This window comes from Octopus sinensis, linkage group LG24, assembly GCF_006345805.1.
Source record: "Octopus sinensis linkage group LG24, ASM634580v1, whole genome shotgun sequence".
Classification (NCBI taxonomy): Eukaryota; Metazoa; Mollusca; class Cephalopoda; order Octopoda; family Octopodidae; genus Octopus; species Octopus sinensis.
Window position 1 is genome coordinate 3,597,081 of NC_043020.1, and position 14,858 is coordinate 3,611,938.

Below are 14,858 nucleotides of genomic sequence, written 5' to 3' on the forward strand. Positions count from 1 at the left end.
ACTCTTCTCACAGGTATCCCACATTCAAAAATTATTTGGGTATTAAAAAAAATGTTTTCATTCAATAAATAATAAATTACGTATACATTACTAGAATAAACTGTCGGTTTTTCCAAATAGCGAATGAAAACTTGAAAGAGAAAGTGAGAGACTTTGCAAGTGAGAATGGAATGCTCCCTACATCATAGAGGTCGGCTGTCCTGCAGATATAAATATCTCTTTGAAAATCAAAGAAAATGAGGATATATATGGACAACTACTTCGAAACCCCCAGCTTCTACATCGAGACTATGAATTCATATTCATACCAATAATAATTGAAGCATTAGGTTTTGTTAGTAAATGATTAAGGAGAATCTGGATAAACTGAGATTTTCAGAAAAATTGACTGGATAATTCGTACATTACAAGTGCAGTAAAAATATGTAAGACTTCTCAAGTTCCAAATGTGAATTTGTCTGTGTTAACTACATCCCAAAGATGGAGCCCTGCATCTTTGTTGGAAACTGGGTCCCTCCTCAGTGGAAGATTTATGATAAATAGAAAAAATAGAAGAGACATACGTACATACATACGTGTGCGTGCGCGTGCACGTGTCCCCTTCGATTTTTGGACCTTCACTTGATGAATATCACTTTAGCAAGTTGCCACACAAATCCCGCCCCTATTTGCCTTCCTCTCCATATTAAATCTCTAAATTTTTCTTTTCCATATTTGAAACCTTATTTGACGGGTCATCTATTTCAGACGATTCGCTAATCAGAACTGCAAATTACCCCTGAAAAACGTTGGGAATGATGTATCAACAGAGAAGGGAACAATTTTGAAAAACACAAATGTTATTACGGAAATGTACTCGCATAGCAAGTGATTTGATCTGAGATCGTGTGCTGGAACGAAAACAATTGCAGCGTGGAAGGTGTTTGTAAGCCATTTAAGAAACACACAAAAGCCGTTCGGTATTTTGAATAATCAATATAGTATCGAAAAAAGTTCGGTGGCTTTTTTGTAGACAGCTTTCCGAAGGTTGCTTTTCAGTTTGACGATTGTTACCAACACTGCTTCGTAATCCGAATCACCGACTTATTAAGTATTAGCACGAAAACACTATACCTGAATAAGTATTACATTTTATATGTATTGAGTACTTTTTTTTTCTCATTTGTAGTCCCAAACGCGCGCTCCTGTGTGTGTTCATAACCACATATACATTCACGTACGTATACATGCAGACTAATACATACACAGACACACAGTCGTACAAACACACACACACACAATCGTACAAACACACACACACACACACACACACACACATGTATGTATATGTTTGGATACAAAAATAAACAGACACATACGTTTGTACATATATTTCGTCCAATGCCTACCTACACCCCTACATACACAGGCTGCATGCCTGCCTATCTATATCTTCAACAAATCAGTGAAACCGATTGAAAAATTATACCTCTGTGGGCACATTTATCAGTAATGGTTAGGACAGGCGCTGCCTTCAGCTTGGCTCTGTCGTCTGCTGCTCGCATGCCGCCATGTTCGGTCTGGCTTCAGAAGGCTCGATGCCAGCATTTCACACTCATCTCTCTCTTTCTCCTCCTCTCTTCCCCTCTCTCTCTCCCTCTCCCTCTCTCCCTTTATCTTTATATCTCTCTCTGTTTTTACTCTATAATATCTAATCCACTTCCCCCACCGATCCGCTGCGCCTTCTTCTTCTTCTTCTTCTTCTTCTTTTTTTTTTCCTTCTTCTTCTTCATCTTCTTCTTTGTTAGTAAGTGGATGAGATGGGGGAACGAGGTGTATATATGTATCTGTTCATATATATATATATATATATATATATATATGTGTGTGTGTGTGTGTGTGTGTGTGTGTGTGTGTGTGTGTGTGTGTGTGTGTGTGTGTGTGCGTGTGTGTGTGTGTACACAAACATACATTCACAGGTTAACCAGAAAGATGCAGACAAATATAACTGGTGTTTTATCATTGGGAAACGGAGACTGCTTATGTCTGAAAATGTGCTCAGTACTCTGAGTGTGTGTGTATATACATACATACCTACATGTATACACACACACACATACACACACTTACGCCTTGTTTGCGTGCGTTTGTGTACAAACGGATGCAAATAATAAATCAGTAACAAGAAGAGAGAAACTGAAGGAAACATCAAAGAAACTAAAATAGTAAACAAAAACAAGTAAATATATTTCCAAAACAAATAAATAAAAGTACCTAAAACAGAATAAGAAAGAGCGGATGAAGAGGATGAGAGAGAGAGGAGGAGGAGGTGGTTGAGGAATATGAGAGAGAGAGAGAGGAGGGAGTGGGTGAAGAGGATGAGAGAGAGGTGGTTGAGGATGAGAGAGAGAGAGAGAGAGAGAGAGAGAGAGAGAGAGGAGGAAGTGGTTGAGGAGGATGGGAGAGAATGAGAAAGTGGAAGAGATACTCAGGCAAACCCAGAAACACGGGTGTTTGTGTATAATTCGAGGTGGCGAGTGGAGCGCGAAGAGGAGGGGACACAGAACATAAGAGATGTGGAAGGATTAACATGTTTAATGTTGTGAGCCCCAAAATAACTTCTAATTCATCGAAATTACTACCCTAATGAGATATTCGATCTCTGCGAATGAACACACGCACACACTCACACACATACTATATGTACGGCGTGGCTGTGTGGTAAGAAGGTTTCTTTTCAACCACATGGTTCTGAGTTCAGTCCCACTGCGTGACACCCTGAGCAAGTGTCTTCAACTGTAGCCTCGGGCCGAGCAAAGCCTTGTGAGTGGATTTGGTTGACGGAAACTGAAAAAAGTCAGTCGTATTTTTAATGTGTGTGTGTAAATTTATGTGTATGTGAGGAAGACAGGCAGATAAGAGAAAGAGAGAAACGACAAACACTTGTCAAAGTGTGGGTTTTTTTTCCCTAGTAACCACAACTTTTGAGATAGTGATTTCTAACCTAGCTCACACACATCCTCGCCTCTTTTTACATGTCCCTGTAAATTTTTGAGCGAATCCGACGGGATCTAGTGCCCTTTAACCCCTTCCAATGCCAAAACCAGACAAACAAACAAACTTTTCTCATTTCAGATGATTATATATAGAGATGAGTGTATTTTTCCCTTGTCGACAATTAACACGGAAAAAATAGATAAATAGTTACCAGGGTAGCAAAAAAATCACACAAATAAAGAGATTGTAACTCCTGGTTTTTAAAGGTAGAAACTTCAGGTTTACGTGGGATTTTTTGTATAATATTATAATATATTATACACATATGTATGCCTGTACATATATAAATGTATGCATGTACATATATAAATGCTTGTGTGTATGTGTGTGTGTGTATGTGTGTGAGTTTGTGTGTGTACTGTTCGTACTCATTACACAATGTCGAGTATAATTCATTTAAAGTTGGTGTTTACAAGTTCGTTCCGATGGTGAGCTGAATTGAAATGATCTTGTTTTCCAAGATGGTGTTGAGGGCTCTCACACACACACACACACACACATATATGTATGTATGTATGTATGTATGTAATGTATATTTCTTTACTACCCACAAGGGGCTAAACATAGAGGGGACAAACAAGGACAGACAAACGGATTAAGTCGATTACATCGACCCCAGTGCGAAACTGGTACTTTATTTATCGACCCCGAAAGGATGAAAGGCAAAGTCGACCTCGGCGGAATTTGAACTCAGAACATAACGGCAGACGAAATACGGCTGCGCATTTCGCCCGGCGTGCTAACGGTTCTACCAACTCGCCGCCTTGTATGTATGTATGTATGTATGTATGTATGTATGTATGTATGTATGTATATTTCTTTACTACCCACAAGGGGCTAAACATAGAGGGGACAAACAAGGACAGACAAACGGATTAAGTCGATTACATCGACCCCAGTGCGAAAACTGGTACTTTATTTATCGACCCCGAAAGGATGAAGGCAAAGTCGACCTCGGCGGAATTTGAATCAGAACATAACGGCAGACGAAATACGGCTGCGCATTTCGCCCGGCGTGCTAACGGTTCTACCAACTCGCCGCCTTGTATGTATGTATGTATGTATGTATGTATGTATGTATTATATATATATATGTATGTATGTGTGTTTGTAAGTATAGATATATATATATATATATATATATATATATATATATATATTATATTATATGCATGAATGCATTCCTCGAGGTATGATCACTCTCTGACAATCCAAGAGATCAAGTTCACCGGTCTCGGATGATGAGTAAGGGTCAAGGACTCTGCCCCTTACTCCAGACTCAGCAACTATAACAAAATAGTTGAACAAAGATACTATTAAACCACCACCACCCACCACTACTACTACTACTACTACTACTACTACCACATTGTTGCTGCTTCTTGTTGCCGTCGCCATCATGTTTGTCTTACATCGAATCTGAAACATCCACACAGTAGGGTACCCGCAGAACATTTCAGATACACCCCATTAACACACTTCATACAGACCCTGTGTGCATGTGTGTGTGTGACAGAGAGAGAGCACGTGATATAAATACATCCATATGCATATACACACACTCATATATGTGTGTGTGTGTGTGGTGCATGTGTACATGAGTTGCATAGTCTACATTTACAGATACTCGATACACACGCGTGTATGTGTGTGTGTGTGTGTGTGTGTGTGTGTGGTGTGTGTGTGTGTGTGTGTGATTGTGTACATATACATATTCCTATTTATATATTTGCAACACATAAACACATTATTGTTATTATTGTTGTTGTTGTTATTTTTATTATAAACTGCATACTTTTTGTTTCAATTCACTCGTGGATAAAATACGACAAACATATGCAAAAATCAGAGTGCACCATTTTTTGTCTGGAATCAGAGAAAACAGGTAAGAATTCTGAAAATCTAGTGGTACACGGTCACCTCGACCTGATAGAAATACGGACGAAATATCCCAGAAATCACTCGTCAACATCGTATGTAATTGATACATTAATTATTTTGTCACTGATATATATATATAGATGGGGTGGTCACAGATGTAACGCGTTTTGGTTAAAGAGTTAATTCACCCTCTCATGAACAGAATTAACCTCAATTTAAACAGCACCAACGATAACAACAGCTCGTGACTCCACGACAGAAAGTCTTCGGTCGCAAGCTTGATTAATCATAATCTGGGGCTAAAGAACAATAATTAATATTGTTAAAATTTAAATCAGTAAGGGAAATAGCTTCAGTGGACAATATCAGAGAGAGAGGGAGATAGATGGATAGAGAGAGTGAGATAGATAGATAGAGAGAGGGAGAGAGAGGGAGAGAGAGAGAGAGAGAGAGAGAGAGAGAGAGAGAGAGAGAGAGAGAGAGAGAGAGAGAGAGAGAGACCGTTACCCTTGAAATGTACCGCTGCAATATTGTTTTCCTTCCAGTGAGAATGGAAATATTACCTGTATTTAATTTCAGAAAGATGTCTCAGAACGAAGTCAGGTTGTCTATAGCTTTAATAATTGCACCTTAAAATTTAGTAATTCGAAGAGACTCTAACACCTAAAAGCAAGGAACAGAGCTGAATGCTTTCATGCAAACCAGCCCCAAAATCGCACCTCTGATATCACAGTTTTGATCTAGATTTGTTCAGCACATCCCCAGCCTTGTTGCTTCCCTAGGTGGTTGTTCAAATGTGATATTATTATTTACACGGTGATCTGGGAGCTCAGACAGGTTGCAAACATTTTAAACATGAAATTCTCGTACGCAATTGTCGGTCAGTAAGTTTTCGCTATGTAAGTGGCATTGGTTTTAAGTAACAGTCTGCTTTCTGCAGGTGCGAACCTGCTTCGTATGTTGATGTCTTCAATGAGAGCTTCTTCGTAAAGATCAATAAGAAACCACCCAAAAATGTGAAATTTTTGTTCCAGTATCGAATAACCACGCCCCTTCCTGGTTCTTTCCTATCCAGAAGGTTTGGGATTACAGTTCGAAGTTTTGCTACTGATTTAATGTTTTTTATAACCCAGGCTTCTTTGTCTGCTTTCTCCCTTACATAGGATTGTTGCAACCTTTTTTCGATATATATACATAAAATACAAAAATTGGACAAGAACACAAAACATCCAGACAGTAATAGATAGATAGATAGATAATTAGATAGATAGATAGATAGATAGATAGATAGATAGATAGATAGATAGATAGATAGATAGATAGATAGATAGATAGATAGATAGATAGATAGATAGATAGATTGATAGATAGATTGATAGATAGATAGATAGCTATATAGATACAGAGATATAACATAAAATACGGATAGAAAAAATTACATCTTTATTATAGATCTCACCTTATAAAGCCGACAATTGTTTTTATTGCCTTAGCATGCATACATACGGATTAATATAACGGGGCCCATGGAACTAATGACGACCCAAGCTGAATTATCCAAACGATGGATTATCCAAACGATGGATGAACAACAACTACCAGAATATTTCTTGCTTTGCGAAGGAATAAAGTTCCACTGCTATTTTAAAGTTAGTTTCTTTTGTTAATTCTACGAGTGAACATGCAAAATATATCATACAATGGTATGCATGGTTCTTTAGTAAAACCAAGGGAGATTTTAGACCAACGTAAAACTACCATTGCGACCCAATATGGGAAATCAATAATCTTCGGCGACCTATGTTTTTTGAATGCGAAAACAGAAACAAAAACGAACGAAAAACAAACAAAAATTTCCAAAAATTAGCCACGCGTAACAGTTTACACTTTTTCAGAGAGATATTCTTCAATTTTCCAGGAAAATGTATGTGTTTTGTATCATTAATTTCTGTGGCTTATTGTATCATATATTCATGCAAATTTTATATTTTATTTTATGAAATACTAGCATTATGACCCGTCGTTGCCGGGTCATAATGCTAGTGCATGTATATATGTGTATATATATGTGTACATATTACATGTACATCTATATATATACATCTACACATAAAATATAAAATACAAAGTTATATCTTGATATCGCTAGTGATAACAATACTCAAAATATATAACAGACTGGAATTGTTAGCCCGTCTCTTGCAATTTCGATCAATTGTATCTTGTCCTCCCTCTTGTGTAGAAGTGTGGCTACAATCCAGCCTACCTCAACTTCTGGGGGCGGGGGAACATTTTAAATTTTTATCCGGCACGTCCTACGTCCCAGATATAAAGGTAAAAGTAAAATATTTCCACTTTGCAAGGTTCGAGTCGAGTACTCCCTTGCACGCTCCGTTGACTCGAACCTTGCTTCTATTGTGGCGAATTTACCGCCTCTGGTTAAATATCTTTCATAGTCGCACCAAGACACTTTTCGATGGTACTTTCCTCCAGGTGTTCAAATCTTTTTTTTTCTCTCTATATAGTATACTTTATAGACAATAAGTCTTTTCTTTAACTTAAAATTTTTATTTTGTTTGGTGGTGTTATCCTAGATTCACCATCTTTGTCGGTGATCAATCCGTATTTCTTCCATTTTAATTTCAATGAGTTCGCGCCCGCCGACGGCTGCAGCAAAATTCATTTTTGGACTTTCTTCTATCGAAGGCATTCTAACGAAAATGCTTCCGTGTAAACGGTGAAAATATTGTCAATTTCCCCAAACAGGGACACAATTCAATTTTTAAACAATAACCAAAGCTCCTTCTCCCGAAGGGGGAGGGTTACAGTTTACAATTATTTAACAAATGCAACACAACAATGTTTCCTTTACGAGGAACCAACAAACGTGATAACAATAGTTAAACAGTAATAATAACAACAAACCTTACGATGAGTCAGAAAGCAGTAAGCAGTTGAAGTCCTTTATGTATAAGAAATAAAACAAACAGGAGCGGCTTTTTCGAGAAAACAGATATTACATACAGCCAAACTTCATATAGATACTTAATGCTAGCTAATTAGCAGATAATCTAATGTAAAAGTCGTGGTAAGGGTATTGCACACCTCCATCTGGACTATTCATTTCTGCACGCTAATTTATTTTAATTTATCCCATTCATGTGAAACCACTTATTCAAGTCAAATCATTGATGCAATTTATACCAATTGCTATTTTTACTTTTTTATGTTACGATTATATTATATTTAGTTTGATTTTATTATTACTTACTAGATATAATTCAATTGTTATTATTTTTTTTGTTAAAGTGAAAGCATCTGACATAAAATAGAGAAATGTTTTTGTTTCACTTTTAACGCGTAATACTGAAATAGTGGAGAATATATGATATTGCTATGGGCTCGCTCTAGGCAAGAAGTTGAACATTTTTTTTGCCCATGACACTCCCCGGACCCTAAGTAAGGCATGTGTAAAATTTGAATGAAATTGGTTGTGCAGTTCTCAAGTTTTAGGGAAACACACATACAGACAGACAGACATTCTCAGTTTTATATATAGAGAGATTTCAAAAGCAAAATAACTGATCTTCGTAACTCTTTCAGAGTCACACTGTCACCTGGAGAGTGAAAAGCGTTGCATTAAAGGTAAATCAACGAAAGAGAATATGTATGTATGTATGTATTTAGTATGATTTAGGTATGTAGTGGTTAGTATGTGATGTATGATGTATGTATGTGTGTTGTATGGATGTAATGTTGATGTATGTAGTATGTATGTGATGTATGTATGTATGTATGATGTATGTATGATGTATGATGTATATATGTATGTATGTATGTATGTATGTAGTGTATTATGTATGTATGTATGTATGTGCATGTATATATGTATGTGTATGTATGTATGTATGTTGTATGTATGTATGTATGTATGTATGTATGATATATGTATGTGATTGTTATGTATGTATGTATGTGTGTATGTATGTAGGTATGTAGTATGCGTGTATGTATGTAGGTATGTATGATATATGTGTGTATGTGTTATGTATGGATGTATTATGTATGTATGTATGTATGTATGTATGTATGTATGTATGTATGTATGTTATGTATGTATGTATGTATGTATGTACGTACGTATGTATGTATGTAATGTATGTATGTATGTAGATGTATGTGTGTATGTATGTATGTATGTATGTGTATGTGTTTATGTATGTATGTATGTATGTATGTATAGTATGTATGTATGCATGCATGTATGTATGTGTTTATGTATGTATGTATGTATGTATGTATGTAGTAGTATGTATGTATGTATGTATGTTGTATGGATGTATGTGTATGTTATGTATGTATGTATGTATGTATGTATGTATGTATGTAGTATGTATGTATGTATGTATGTAAGTATGTATGTTGTATGTAGGTATGTATGTATGTATTATGTAGTATGTATGTATGTTGTTGTAGTAATGTATGTATGTATGTATGTATGTAATGTATGTAATGTATGTATGTTTGTATGTATGTATGCAAGCATGTAGGTATGTATGTGTGTATGTATATGTGTGTGTGTATGTTTGTATGCAAGCATATATGTATGTATGGATGCATGTACGTACATATGAATGTATGCATGTATACCTTCCTGCATGCTTGTATGTATGTCTGTATGTTTTTTTTTTTGAGTTTAATTTCTTTAGAGAGTTGAAGCCGGTCGCCAACAAAGCAACAAGACTTTTTCAGTTAGGAAAGTTTCCGGTATTTGTAAATATGAGGTTGAGTCAGTGTATTGGTTGAACTGTTGATGCACCCAATTGTCTGTGTCTAAGAATCTCACAGAGAAATTTTGGAATGTCTTACAAATTTTACTGTGCCCCTATTAGATTGGATTTGGAGAATCCACGTCCGTAAAATTTCCGAATTCTCAAGACGTTTCCAAAACTTCTCCAGTGAACGGAACACCAGTGTATCAGAGTGAAACCCGCGTATATTGTATTTATTTTCAGCTGAATGTCTCGGAACAATATAAAATGAAGTGTCTTGCTCATTAACACAATGCGCTGCCTGTCTGGGTATCGAACACATGTGTCAAACTATCCTGAGCCCAACACCCTACCCACTGGGCTACCTGCTTTCACATACAGGCACAGGCCGGCACAGTGTGTGTGTGTCTGTGTGTGTGTAATTTGCATACATATGTACAGACTCAAATACACGTACACACATTGGCACACGCACATATGAAATAAATAAGATACATAGATATGATACATAGGTTTGATAGATAGATAGATAGATAGATAGATAGATAGATAGATAGATAGATAGATAGATAGATAGATAGATAGATATAGACAGTTAAAAATGGAATTAAGAACCCTTACAAATCAAAGGTTACAGGTAAAACTAAAAGTGGAAACAGTACGGAAGTATAATTAGGGATTTTTTGTCCCCTTAAATCGTAAGGGATAAGTATTTTTACATTTGTTATTTTAAGTAACCTTTATAAAATATTACCGGATTCGATGTGTGTGCCCATTTAATTAGATATTAAAAATTCACACACACACACACACACACACGCACACACACACACACATACACACACACATACACCACACACACACACACACACACACACATATATATACACATATAAATATACACATATAAACACAAGGACGCAGAGGGCGCGTTTAAGAATTGCATTTCATAATCATGGTGACCCAAGTTCGATTCCATCCGGAACGACCCAGTACTTGGTTGACGGAAGCTCGGTTGGTAGAAACTGTGTGAAAATCTTTACAGGGATTGTACCTGCAATTTCAAGGGCCGTCAGTGTTGTTACATTCTCAATCTAATGTTTTCCACAAAGGGGTTACCTTAAAGGGCCAATGTGCCTTTGGAACAACAACCTGCCACCTCAATCATTATTACTATTCAATTAATTAATTCACTTGATTAGACTGCTGCGTTACAACTTACTGCCGAAAGAAACAACTGGCGTCCCGTCCAGCTGGGGGGGGGGGAACACATGCGCCATAGAAACCGGGAAACCGGTCCCATGAGCCTGGCTAGGCTTTAGAAAGGGCGCATTTATTATATTTTATATGGGTACAGCTCGATGCAATCCCCAAAAACTGGATCGCCATTCAGAATCTTTAGTAAGTGGCCATCATAATAGAATAGGAGCTTTATTTGCATGTTCAAAACGTTTCCCCTAAACAAATTTAAGATACACACACGCACATACACACACACACACACAACACACACACACACACACACACACACACACACACACACACACACATACACACAATACTATTACAACAAAAGAGATGACATCGAAGTTTCCACCTGCTGGCCTCCTCCATCCGAGGAAGGCCGAAACTTCGAAGTCACTAATCAACTTTTAACAATACCTGTAAAATTGTTTTTATTTTCAGTCGACATAAAAATCGGGACTTAATACACACATATATACATATATAATATATATATGTGTGTGTGTGTGTGTGGGTGGTGTGTATGTATGTATGAATGTATACATATACATGTGTGTGTGTATGCGTGTGTGCGTGTGTTTATGTGGTGTGTGTGTGTGTGTGTGTGTGTGTGTGCATGTAAGTATACATATACATATACATATATATACATACATATACATACATACATATATATATATATATATATGTATGTATGTATGTATATGGGCGCAGGCGTCGCTGTGTGGTAAGAAGCTGTTTCCGGTTTCAGTCCCCTTCAAAGCGGTCCTCCAGCAAGGCCCCAATCAAATAAATTACCGAAACAAGTAAAATACTATCTACACATACTGGACAAGATGCCTGCCTGGGGTTAAAAGATTGTAACATGGTCCTACACACGACTGCCTCTTCACGTTGCCAAATAGATACTATAGCCCCGGGCCGACCGAAGCTTTGAGTGGATATGGTAGACGGAAAACCCGTCGTATGTGCGCGCGCGCATGCGTGCACGTTTGCCTCCACCGGCGCTTGACAACGAGTGCTAGTGTGTTTACGTCCCTGTAACTTAGCGGTTCGTCAAAAGAGTGCGATAGAATAAGTACCAGGCTTTAAAAATATAGTTCTGCGATCGATTTGTTCGACTAAAACCCTTCAAGGCGATACCTCAGTATGGCCACAGTCAAATCAAGTATAAGAAAAGATATCTATCTATCTATCTATCTATCTATCTATAATCTATCTATCTATCTATCTATCTATCTATCTATCTATCTATCTATATATATATATATATATATATATATATATTATATTGGTGAGCATCCTTGTTGTATTGGAAGACAATGGAGTTGCGCATGAAATAATCCAGTCCGGCTTTTACATTTCGTGTCGTAGTACATCTCCTGCTGTGGATAGTGGGTAGCGATTTTCTTCACTACTTCAGGGAGTGACGACCCTGCCTGACACGAATCCCGGGCTCAGCTGGCTCCGGCTGACAGTGCCCGGTACGGGCCCCTATTCAGGGTTACGGAAAGGAGACAACCTTCAAAGAAATCCGGAGTGGAGCCCCGTAGGCGGTTTAGTGTTCGACTCGACACTCTTCCGGCAGCTCCTGCAACCAAGCTGGTGCCAAATGTAATGCTCTGCACTCCTTTGGACTACGTCAGCAAGGTCGAGAGAGGAATCCTGACAATTGGGCAACCCAGGATTTTCTTATTTCTAGCCCAGGCCTGCGCAAAACTGGAGAGGACACTTCAGTGCTGCTGTAAAAAGTGGCAGAGAAAACACGGGCGGTAGCAGTCATGAGTGATTTATTTATTACTTGTTTGTCCCCTCTATGTTTAGCCCCTTGTGGGCAGTAAAGAAATAGATATATATATTACATATATAAATATAAATATATATCACCTAGCTGCCCGGATGTTTTGCGTTCTTGTCCCATTTTGTATTATATATATATATATATTTACTGTTACTCAGTTCCACGTTCCCGTTCGTTGGACAGTCTTGTTTAGTGTGTGTGTGTATATACTCACGAACATGCACACACATAGATGCATGTTTAATTGGGTTGTGTAATTGTGTAATCACTACAGAACACAAATACTTTGCGGGGAGTAAATAATAACTGACACTATTTACAACCGAAGATCCGTCGTTCCAAATGAATTCTCAAAACAATTTTAAGGGGTAAAACGTCTTAGTAAATAGTCACTGTGAATGTGTGCGCGCGTGCATAGATACACACACACGTGTATATATATATATATAAACTTTCGTATGATATTATCCATATAAATCAAATGGGGTGATTATAATCAAAATAAGCAACTAGGATATCCGAAGGTAGTGTAGTACAATTAGTTCATATATATATATATATATATATATATATATGTATATGTATATATATATATTCCCAGAAAGACATCTCCTCATATATATATATATATGCGTACATGGATACATAGGCATGAAATAAATAGCATTCGTTTATATTTTTTTAATGTTTTTTAATGACAATACTGCATTTCGTATATATTTGAGCTTCGTAAGTAGTAAGCTTATACACACAAGTGCGCGCGCACACACACACATTTAAATGTGTGTGTGTGTGTGTGTGTGTGGTTCAGGTGTACAAAAATCAAAAGACAGGTTGTAATACATACATACATACATACAAACAAACACATACACACACACACGTATATTATATATATATATATATATATATATACACACACACACACACACACCACACACATTCATACATACATACACACACACACACACACACACACACACACACACACACACACACACACACACATAGTTAATGTTTGTTTTAATGTTGTGTTAAAAACAGCAATTATATTAAACTGAATTATTCAATACTTTTTGTAACTCATTATTCTTCAGCAAGAATTATGTTGACAGTAATTTCGAACTTCTTGTTAAAGAATTTTATACTTAAATACAGACGTACACATGTATATATTATATATACATATCTATCTATATATATATATATATAATATAGAGGGGGGGGAGAAAGAGAGAGACGGAGGGAGAGGTGGGTACAAAGGTAAAAAGCGACGTTCAATTTAGCAGACGACAAACAAGTTGGATCTGTCAAAGGAAACGGCGACGAAGAAAATAGGATAAAATAAAATAGATTAATAATGACGATATAAAGACAGACAGACAGACGGGGAGAAGGGAAGGAACGAAAGAAAGGAAGATAGTAAGGGAGAAAGAAAGAAAGAAAGAAATAAAGAAAGGAGAAGAAGGAAGAATATGAGTAAACGGGGACAAAGAATGTAAAAAAAAATGGAAAACATCGAAAACGAAAAGAAGTAAAGTAAAAAAAAAAGAAGGGAATTTAAGGATTGAGCGAGGCGGATGATTTAGGAAGGAAAAATAGGTAGAAAGGAAGAATAAAAGAAAGAATATGAAGAAAAAAGCAGAGCGAAAAACCCTAAGAAAAATAGTTGTAACTTACCTTTTGTAAGCAAATGTGTTGTACACAAAATGTAGAGAGAGAGAGAGAGAGAGAGAGAGAGAGAGAGTTTGTGTGTGTGTGTGCGTATGTGTGTGTGTGTGTGTGTGGTGCATGAGTGAAATAGAGGGGAAGAGGAAGAGAGTGCGGAAGGGAATAAGTGAGAGAGGGGGTGAGAGAGAGAAAGACAGAGAAGGGATAAAGAAAAGAAAGGAAGTGAGAGATGACTGTGATAGAGAAATGCAAACAAATTGTTAGTTAGAGAGAGAGAGAGAGAGAGAGAGAGAGAGAGAGAGAGAGAGAGAGAGAGAGGCGAGAGAGATAGAGAGATGATAGAGTGAGAGAGAGAGAGAGAGAGAGAGAGAGAGCGAGAGAGAGCGAGAGAGAAAGAGAGGGGTAGTATGCGAGGAAGAGAAAGAGGTTGTGGTGTGTCTGTAGTTCCCGGT

The 14,858-nt window shown here is 37.2% G+C and overlaps 1 long non-coding RNA gene across 1 annotated transcript in view; it reads right to left on the minus strand.

Moving 5' to 3' along the window:
- Positions 1-14,531, minus strand: part of LOC115223768 — a 55,579-nt gene extending 41,048 nt beyond the window's left edge. Inside the window, exon 1 of the long non-coding RNA XR_005003680.1 lies at positions 14,416-14,531. This is a non-coding gene — a long non-coding RNA (uncharacterized LOC115223768). The remainder of the gene's footprint in view (positions 1-14,415) is intronic.
- Between the last annotated feature and the right edge of the window lie 327 nt (positions 14,532-14,858).